Source organism: Calliopsis andreniformis, chromosome 2 (assembly GCF_051401765.1).
Source record: "Calliopsis andreniformis isolate RMS-2024a chromosome 2, iyCalAndr_principal, whole genome shotgun sequence".
NCBI lineage: Eukaryota > Metazoa > Arthropoda > Insecta > Hymenoptera > Andrenidae > Calliopsis > Calliopsis andreniformis.
Genome location: NC_135063.1, coordinates 4630793 through 4641490, shown reverse-complemented (window position 1 = coordinate 4641490; position 10698 = coordinate 4630793). Strand labels below are relative to the sequence as shown.

General features: G+C 38.3%; 1 long non-coding RNA gene across 2 annotated transcripts in view; it reads right to left on the bottom strand.

Annotated features, from left to right (window-relative positions):
• Positions 1–8619, bottom strand: part of LOC143188096 (uncharacterized) — a 49955-nt gene extending 41336 nt beyond the window's left edge. The window contains exon 1 of one of the 2 annotated variants that reach the window (XR_013003477.1): positions 8485–8619. This is a non-coding gene — a long non-coding RNA (uncharacterized LOC143188096). The remainder of the gene's footprint in view (positions 1–8484) is intronic. The other variant, XR_013003478.1, reaches the window with a different exon arrangement.
• Positions 8620–10698: the final 2079 nt, after the last annotated feature.

Here is a 10698-nt window from a genome sequence, read left to right as displayed (position 1 = left end):
CGGCATTTGAAACTTTCCTCGATCGTCAACACCACGCCCTTCTGACTCTGCCCTTTGTGGATATCAGCAAGATTGGCGTTGGAATTCTCTCAAATCCAGTGACTTGTGATTTCACTGTCTCTCTCTTTTATAGAGAGAAATAAAATTAAAAAGAGGACTTCTATTTTTGTGATAATTCATTGGTCTACCCAAGAGACGGATTAATTTTTCTATATAGTCATTTACAATTACTTTTGGGTGATCTTTGGACGATGGTAGAACTCAGAATGTTTAGCGTATTTTTTAGGGGAAAAAAGACAAATATTTAAGAAATATTTGCATTTGATTTTCGAGTTCGTTGAAATATATTACTCCTTAGATGTAATACAATCCAGTGATAAAATGGAGAGCAATAAGAAAGTGTTTCAAGCTATTCCTCTAAAATCCGAGAGCAATAACACGAGAGAGAGACTGAAATCCGTCCGAAAAATCCAATTTCTCGAGACCAACGAGCACACCGCCCCATTTACTCGACAAAAAAGCGGAGATAAAAAAGGAGGAAGGAAATGCGCAAAGTAGATTGCACGAGGGCGAAGAGGAAGAGCGTGGAAGAGCGCCAAATAGTTGGCGCGACGATCTAACCAGTCCTTTTGTAATAATTATTGCCGACAAATAATTACCGCGTTGCATGTGTACAGAGTAGAGCCGACCTCACCGCGAACATAACGAGAACAAGTAATTAAAGGAATACAAAGAAAAAAAAAAAAGCGAAAAAAAACGTGAAAAAAAGAGAACGAAGCACGGAAACAGAACGAACACAAGCACGATATCATCGTGTGGCGCCGGTCACACGATCCACGGATCCTTTGTCGAGGGATCCTCCACATGGATCCCCCGAAGGATCAAGTTTCTAGCGGTAGAGCGATCCCCGAAGGCCTTTTTCCCTTCGAGCCCCTTAACCTCGGTGACTTGGCTTCGTCTCACCGAATTCCACTTGCGCGCCCCTGCGACGTGTCGTGCGCGTGAACGTAGAGCAATAAAACCTTAAGCAATATTAATTAATTAAATTGTATTAAATTAACGAGTTAACGAGTAAAATTAGTCCAGTCGGTTCGGGTAGAGAGCCAGAGAGATTTCTTGCAAAAACGAAGTGCACCGTTTGACGCGTGTTTGTTGATTTAGTTGATCGAACGGCCAAACGCAATAATTAGGAGGCGCGAATGATATGAAAGGGAAAAGCGATCGAAGCACACCGATCATTCTCGTCCGCGGAGAACATCGAGCGACTCGCTTCCTTCCGGTTCGTTCACTTCGTTTCGAAAAAAATATATTTATAAAACCGAAAAAAAAAAGAACACCTCGACCACCGAAAGCTTATGTCTCAGTTTTCTTAGATACTCATTGTTTTCAATTACCGTCTGTATAGTATTTATTTTTTGCGAATTGTTGTCAGTATTATTATTATTATTAATAACGTTTGCAGCATTATCGTATTTATTATTGTCATCGGTATTTATTATATTTATTATTATTATTAATATTGTGTATTTTTATTTATCCTTACATTCATTCACCTCATTACTGTGTTACGTTGGTATTATTATCCCTATCTTTATTATTATTATTATTAAGAGAGAACGTTATTGCATTATTATAATTATTATTGCCGTTTTAGGTTTGGTGGAACTTCCATTATGTGAACTTGTGTTACGAGGAAAATCATATTATTAGGAATAACGATTCTCTATTATTGTACAATTTTAAATTTTGTATAAGGACAGTCTTGCATGCACAGGCTTAATCTACTGTGCAATTTCAGCTGCTGTGATCAGGACGTTTCCATAAAAGAAAACAGAGAAATGTGTGAAAATTTAACACGTATTCGTGGACAGAATATTAATTAACACATAGACAGTAATATTAAACTAGTATTGCTTCCTTTAGAAAAATTTATGCCCAGTGCAACTGTCATTTACGATTACTGAGAATCGCAATATGAACTTTTTTTTCATTTTTTAAAGATAGAGATTGAGTATACTTTTTCTAGATAAATGTGAAAAAATGGAGCACGAGCTGATAGTCATTGCCTCGTTGAAAAATCCCTGTCAAAGAATAAAGAAGAAAATGTTTACAGCTCACATAAAGGAAGTTCCACTGTGCGTTATCACAGAGGTTGTTATTATGCTGGTACAACGACTCGGTACAACGATCGGAATAATATTCTCGAGAAGACTCAATTTCCGTTTCTTTCTTCCGTGATCGCTGGTGAAAACAACACGAAAATGCTGTGTTTCACACGTGCAACCAATATCGCACGTGATAAGGCTGCTTCGTCAAGCTGTAGTCTCGCGTGTACAGTCGTTAGGTAATATATTCGTATAGTGATAGCGTGCACGTATTTCTATCACACATCCCTAAACTTCACGAAAGTACATGGTGATTCATAAGTATCACCTGTTCAAAGGGGTCGAATCCACGTGCAGAAATAAATGAAAAATATTTCCAGGAACACTTTCTAGGTGCTTATTTCAATATGTAGATTCACATCCTGAAACACTGACACTTATAAATCATTCTGCATACTTCATTCTCGTCTTTCTCTATTCGTCGTTCGAGAGGGTGGCTTTAATATCCTTGGGGACACCCCTGTCTGGAAATTTCACTCTAAAATCATGCTTCGGTTAAAACAACAACCAATTTCCATAATTTCAGAAGCTATAATTTCCAATTTCTGTCGTTTGATTATACTTTTTAAAATTTGATTATTATACAATAATTTATTATTATTATATAATGTAATTATTATATAATATTATTCATGGTACATCATTATTACTTGGTGGCTTGCTTATAATAATTAAATTATATAATAGTAAATTATTATATAATAATTAAATTTAAAATGCATAAACGTGACTATAATTCACAACAATTCGAAGATTAAATTTGGAACACGTTAATTCCTTAGCTTTTCACGTCTGAAATAGGTTTTCCTACACGGGGTCTCGAGTTCGCGCTCTAACCGATCAGGCACACTATGGAGCCGTTGATCTCCAATTAAATCTGTCGACGATGGGAAAAAGCGGCGGGGGTGGATGCAAATATTCGCAGAGGGGGTATCAGAGTTCGTTACTGGGAATTGCGCTGGTTCGTTAGGAAGTCCCGTAGACAATTAAAGTATTTTAATTGGCCATTCCCCACGTTCGTCCCAACTTCGCATTACCAGCAACCGAAACGAACCCCACTTCTCCAAATAATTAAAAGTTTCTGCATCTCCCTCCCCTCTCTCCCCTTCGAGGGCTGAGCTTTCAGCATTCATTTTCGAGTATTTTTACCAGCTGGCGGAAGAGGGGAAGGAGAACTGTTCGTCAACTGTTCATTCCGCGTCGAAGATGGAATAATTAATCTTTCTTTGACGTAAACGGTAACTTAATTAGGGACGTTTATTTCTCGTGTCGGCCTGCTTAAGGGAAGGTTATTATACTCTCGCTAAACAATTACATCGGGGTTATCGGTACGGGTATAAAGTACCTCGAGCAGTTATTATCTTACTAGTATTTGCATAATACTTCTCGGTTATCGTCATAGCAAGATACTGAGTTGCGTTTTCGAAGCAGTTTCAGCTTTAACGTTATTAATTCGTGCATATTTACATAATTCAAAAATGGTAAAGATTGGGGTATTTTTTGTTGGAGAAATATTTGTATTGAGTAACAATATGGAAAATAAGTAGATGACAATTTTATTGTTTCTGGTAAGTCAAGCAGTCTTGCTGAATACTAATCCTGAATACTTTACTTAATTTAATTTAATTTAATTTGTTCTATAATTGACGGGATAAATCCTTTTAAATTACAGTATTAGATAACATATACACTCCCTTATTACCTACTCGAATAATTGTAAATCAATATTCTTGTGATTTGATGTAATAACCAGTATACGAACTCTGAAACTTTAATTTTCAAGGCAGAATTGCCTTATATCCTTTTAATGCAGGAATACGAACTGAAAGTGTCATCAAAGATTGAATGGAAATAAATTACCAAGTAATTTAAGAACCTAAATATTTACATGTTTGGAAACCAGAACACTTGAAAATATGAAAACTAGAACGTTAGTATATTTGAAATCTTGAAAATTTGGAAACGTAGAAATGTGGAAATTTGGAAACTTAGAAATTTGGAAATCTGGAAATTTGAAAAATTGAAATCCAAAAAATTTGAACCCTTTATACGACACAGTCTTTAGCAATCCTAATACCCAAGTACCTTTAGCTCTTTCAACAGTATTTCTAAAATCGATCCCTTCGAACGTTCCCAGCTCATATGCTCCCCTTCTACTATAATAATCCGATTCATTTCAAATGTTTGCAATACTTCCAAAGTGTGAACGAAATTTCCAGGAACACCTTAACGATGTATCACTTTACTCCCGTATGTACCTTTTTCCTGCAGCCATTTCTACTTAAGGACGAGTTCAAAATGTTTTTGCTCAGTCAACGATAATGCATCCTGTACATATACGCACCTGTGCATATACGCGTGAATAATCAATGTATAAAGACTTCCTACAAGTATATATACGTAAGGACACACATGTACGCAGCACACCAAACAAACGTACTCTCTCGTTAGGCCTATTATCTCTGTAACGTGTAACTAATCTAATCTTCCTCTAATTAAGCGACTGTCCGTCGCGCTCGCTTACTCTATCGATAACTTTTTCGCTTAACGTTGCCAACGTTCTCTGGGTGAAACAGCAATCGAATCCTCGCGCCCTGTTTATTGGCAATCTCGCAGATTAGTCTGCGAAGAATCACCGATAACGAAGTATCCTTTGGATCTTCTATATTTCGATTGTGATTGACCACAGGTAGCTCTCGAACAATGCTGATCGATGATGGAACACTTTTGAACCTCGATATAAGGTTTTTAGAGGACAAATATTGCTCGTTGGTCTACAGAATAACAAAATCTGATATTTTCGGAAGACCTTGAACAATCGTCGCATCATCGATCGTTGGTTCGCGTTCCTCAAGGTGTTGCTGGGCGCAACTGTTGCTGCTTCAAGCCTTCGTGTCTCCTCGACTGCCCGTGCTATTCCTTCAGCTCCTATCTCGAGTGCCTATGCACTTTCGCGAATTTCTATCTGCGCGCGGAATCTCCGCTGCGCCTATTTTCAATCTCTTCAAAACATCGATCTTTGTTCGTCTGACGCTTCAAATAGCAATCGAGAAACTCATTTATACTGTTTAATTAATGAAAATTACTAATTGGAATGAGACAATGGATTTATATGGCCTATTAATTTAAATATAAGTTAATAAAAATTAATAATAGATAAGTATAGTAAAACAATAATTGCTTGCAATAATGGAAGCCTTAATAATTTTAGTTACTTTTATATAACCAACGCGGTGGAACTAATTGAGTTCCAATAAATGGAACTCTAATTAATTTCACGACCTTAATTAAACAAAAAATTTTAATTTAAATCCAATTTAAATTTTAATTAAAGATATACGTCGAGTTCCCTCGATTCACTACACGAAGCGTCGTTTGAATTTCAATACACGAACGAGAAACGATACTCTTATTTCAGAGAAAGGATTCTCGACAAACTTCGACCTAAGACTACGAACATTTCTCTCTGTCGCCATGACCCTCAACTTCGCCTGAATCTTCGCTTCTTTAAACACTGAATCACGACTATCTCTCTCGATCTTTAATCTTATATATCTATCGAGTCTGAACAAAGCTGGAAATGAATTCGGAAGGAAAGTAAAACGAATTCTGTCGTCAGATTGACACAACGAACACCCGTAGGGACATTGGCTGTTTCATTGTTCACTTTATCTCGCCCAAACGCCACCGTTCGAAGTGAAGATACAAAAATGGAAGGGGGATGGGATGTGAGGGTCGCGATTGGAACGCAATTTCGCTGCGTTTGAAAAACGAGAACTCTTGTTCCAATACCGTCGTTCGTGACACAGTGTTGCATTAGGGTTGCCCGTCTCATCCCCCGACCGATTTTTCAACTGAAAATTGTCAGACAAAAAGGGGCAGCTGCTCCCCTGGCGCGTCGCGTTTTGAAGTCCTTCCAACGAGAGCCTTGATAATTTTTTAATCGTTCGTTAGTTGCCTTAGCGTAAGCGAAGAGAGGGGAGGAAAGAGGAGGTATAAGGGAAAGGTTCTCTGGTCCAATTTACTTGGTGGCTTGCTTTAAATTCGCCGAGACATACGTACAGGGTGACTCTTGTGACTCGATCGGATCAAGTATTTTTAATACTAATTTCATCCCTAAGATTTGCTTCCCTTTCATAGGTTAGTTATAAGTACTCACAAATTAGTACACTAATTTTAAGTGAACAGTGGATAAATTGAAATCTGAAATGGTGACAATAATTTTGAATTTTATTCTCTCCTGTGAGGTGCATATTTGATGAAAGTAAATATTTTAGAAGCCCTGGAAAACTGAAAATTAGTAGCTTGAGAGAAAAATATACTGTGTGCAATTTACAGTGAGTAACAAAAGTTTTCGAACGACATGGTGAATAAAATAATGGCACGAGTCACCCTGTATAAATGTCTCAAACTCGTACCTCCAAGTTCCGCGGTTTCAAAGAAGAGAAAGAAAATGTTCAGAATCATCGCGTGCGCAACGACCACCGCGGCAGACCACTTTCACGCGACGCCACGCTTCAAGACGATAGAACACCCGTTAGACACGAGCCTCGCGTCGCGACTCGAAACGAATCCCGGAAAGATAATTCCCATTCCCAGTTTCAAGTGTACCAACGCGGCTTATCCGTGAAACGGAGAGCGAATTCGTCGACATCGACCTAATATTCTGATCAAGGGGGAACGTGGAAAAGGCGCGTCCTTCGTTAGCGATTTTATATTAGCGATAGCGTTTACCTTAGAAGCACTGAATGATATATCTATATATATACATACATTATATATATACAATATATTATTATATATAATATATTTTATATATTTCGACGAAGCGTAAGGATAACTTGTAAGAGGACTCGTGTAGCTTTGCCAATTCGTGACTTCCATGTAATAACGTACGCGATCATAAACGAATACCTTCTCGAAGTGTATTTACCCCCTACCCTCTTTTGACTTTCTTTCGAAAATGGGAGCGCAGCCTTGTTTCGAGAAGGCCGTGTACCTTAGACTCCGTCGATGATAATAAGATGCGCTTACAGAGGGGAAAAAAGGGACGAGGAAAAAGGATAACCACGTGACGCCACATTATTAAAGAGAACGATGTGTTCAGGACCTAGTTCTAGCGTTAAGTATGTACGCATTGAAGTAGCGCCACCGTAAGCGTATTTTTCAACGATCGATTCTACCGTTATCCAGCGTACCTTAATTGCTCTGATTCTCGTTCAAACACTCGGATATCGCAAAGCGATTATCACTGAAAGTGCACGCATCGTGATTCGCAGTAACAGTGACCCAATTCGAAACTGCTCGACTTTGTAAAATATAAGGTTGATGGAACAATTACCTACATACATTCATCGTTATTCTCATTTCGACGGATTTCAATGCGCTTTGGAGCGAATGTAATTACTTAGCGACTCTGGTACCACTCGCTTCCGGTACACAGTAATGGATTTTTAGAAGAATGTTTTACTAACACCACTTGTTTTACTCACGGTTTGTAGAAACTGCATTTGTACATTTTAACCTACTTATTCAATTATCAACGCTTTACACTTTCTTTGTACTACTTTTACCACTATCGAGTAATCAGCTCAGTGGGAAAAGGGCACGCCACACTTCTATGCAAATTTGCAGTCTTTGTATTTTCATGCAGGTTCATGCAATTTAGCGTTAATTTAAATCAATTCTAGCATTGTGGTGTACACCTTTTCAACAGAACTGTTTCGATAGAAGCAGTTCGAATTTGTTCACACAGAACTCAATGGTTTATTCAAGATAAGATTTGATATAACATGAATGTTGGAGCTAAGATTTGGTAGTAGTTGCCACTCATCACCTAATTCAATTAAGTAATTGAAATCCTTTTATTATAATAATTCTCAATATTCTGAGATTATTTTTATTAGAACGTGTTTCCTTGTAAACATATAGTATTATGGTATATGCCTGTTTTCCACTGGGTTTCTCAATTTCAACATTTTAACAGCCAATATTGTATTATGTAGATCTTACTGCCTATTACCAGCCACTTTTAAATAGTTGTTCTATTTATTAATATATATTATTACAACTGTACCACTGATATAGCGAAATTATGCATACATGATAGTATTTACATTCTCACATCGTCATTTCTGGTGCCATAAATTTATTACTGTAGCCAAATATTAATTTCGATATTGCAAAATTCTTTTGCCTTTTTCCACCATTCTAACCCACTGCACCAAGTGCCCCTTTTAAAACTATGAGCGCCCCTTTTTAAACTATATCGCCCGCCAATTTTCAAATTTGTCCAATAAAGCGTAATGAATCGACTTACCGAAAAGATCCAAGATGCTTGCATTTTCCGTGAAGATCGCGGGCCCAGGTGACACGCAGTTTCACGTCGGTGTGTAAAGCTGATAACGAGAGACGCAGTCACGGCGAACCGCCAAAAACCGCTCGATTCAGTTCCTCGTTCATTGCGTCACCTGTAACAAAGTTGAAACCTAAAGAAATTCGAGCGTAAGATGCAATTAAGCACAGAGAAAAACACGCGTAAACGGATGGCCAAATGTCGAAGCCGTGTCAACAAAGTTTCCTTTTCCCTTAGACGTTAAACAAAAGCGAGGAAGGTCAGAAAGAACGAAAGTGACCACGCGAAAGTGGATACGGGGAGCCCGTGCAGTTGAAGCGAAGCGCGATGGAGAACAGAGAAAGGGAAACAAAGAGCGAAAGAGAGAACAAAGCAGAAGATTCTATATATTTTACCAAAGAATGTAACCGTAGGACATGTTCGTTATATCTTGAGGAATACAACGAACGGGGACAGTCGCGTAAACCCGATCGCTCACGCACATTCTTGATATATGAATATATATATATACATATAAATATATTATATAAAACGTATACACCAGTAACGTATATATATATACATACATACACATATTACGCATAGTGAACTAACGAATCTCGACTATTTATCGACTATTACGAACTACTACCACTTTAACGGCGTTTTAACGATCCCTTCGTTCGGTCGTCACTCGTTTCTCCTTTTGGTTCCACTTTCTGATTGTAAATAAAGAGCCGCGTAGAGACGACGTAAACGAGTTGTAAAGAGTTATCGTAGGGCTAGTAGCGGTATTAAAGGTGAAAACTTTAACGCGTATAGGTACACGTAAGGAATCTCACTAGGCGAGATTACACTATAAGAGTAAGTAATGTTATACTGGCGAGAACTGGGTCCCCAGTCGGGCCAATATTCGATAAATATCGGTGTCTGAAGGTCTAGTTACTTTTGTCTCTTCGTCTATTTCGGTTCGTTCGTGATCGCGCGACGATCGTTGCTTTTCTCGGATCGTGAAAGCCTGTCTTGGCGGTGACATTGCCCGAATTCGTCGGTCGCGAGAGAGCAAATCTTTCTTTCCTTCGTTTCGCGCTAAGGAATGCGATGACATAAAAGATCATCGCTCGTGTACATCGAAATGTCTCCCAGACTTCTGGACCGTTGCGATCGTAATCGTAGCGAATCGTTAAGCAGGAATTTGTTGCTGGACACTGGCAGTGAGATCGCAGAGACTGATACGAATAGTAATTGACGCCGACCGCAATTACCATCGACGGTAATGAATACAGAATGTGCCCGTGTGAACTGCGATTTACGCCAACGATCGTTTCAATCGTAACTGGTATCGGTCCTCGCTATTGCAAACCACGACATGCATTAATCAGTCAATAATAACGGTCAACAGTATTCTTGAGCAATAATCGTGAATACTAATTTCAACTTAAATGGTCGTGGAGCGATAGTTGCTGTGACTGAAGATTGTTCTGGCAATTAATTTCTGTCAAATAAGATATGAGTAGTGTTTGGATATTACACACTTGGGGGTTAAATAAGATACAAAGATGAAGGTTGAAGGTTGCGATTACTCTCGTGTCGGTAGCAATTCTATTCAGAAGCTCGAACAGATACATACAACGAAACACCAAATGAAACAGCCTTAAAGAGAGAAGGGAACCTGATAGACGATCGAGTTAACACTTTACAAGGGATACTCGAAACATTTCGATTCTGATTCAAACTTTTTTATTTCATTCGAAAGTACGCATCAACGAACCGTGTTCTGAGATAATAAATACGAACGAAGACTTTCAGCGAGACTAGATTTGAAAACGTTGAGTTGCTCTTATGAACTGCAAGGTGGACATCAGTTTCGAGGAACACTAGGTCGCGTGCAAATCTTTCACTTACGTGAATGTGTCGAAAGAGGGAGAAAGCTTGCACGCAACTTCGCGGTAATTGTGCTCAAAACGCGAGATAATGAATGGCTACTTGTGTGTAAACGCATTTATGTCGTCAATGTTTAATGTGGAGAAAATTTTAAAAAGACAAAAACAAGTATTAAATGTTCAATTATACTTGGCGTGAATACTCAGTTAAAATAGGGAAACGTGTCAATATTATTAAACTGTGAAACGCAAACACCATGTTTTTTAGAAACGAAAAAAAGCAATGAAACGACTGGACCATTCGGTTAATTGTCAA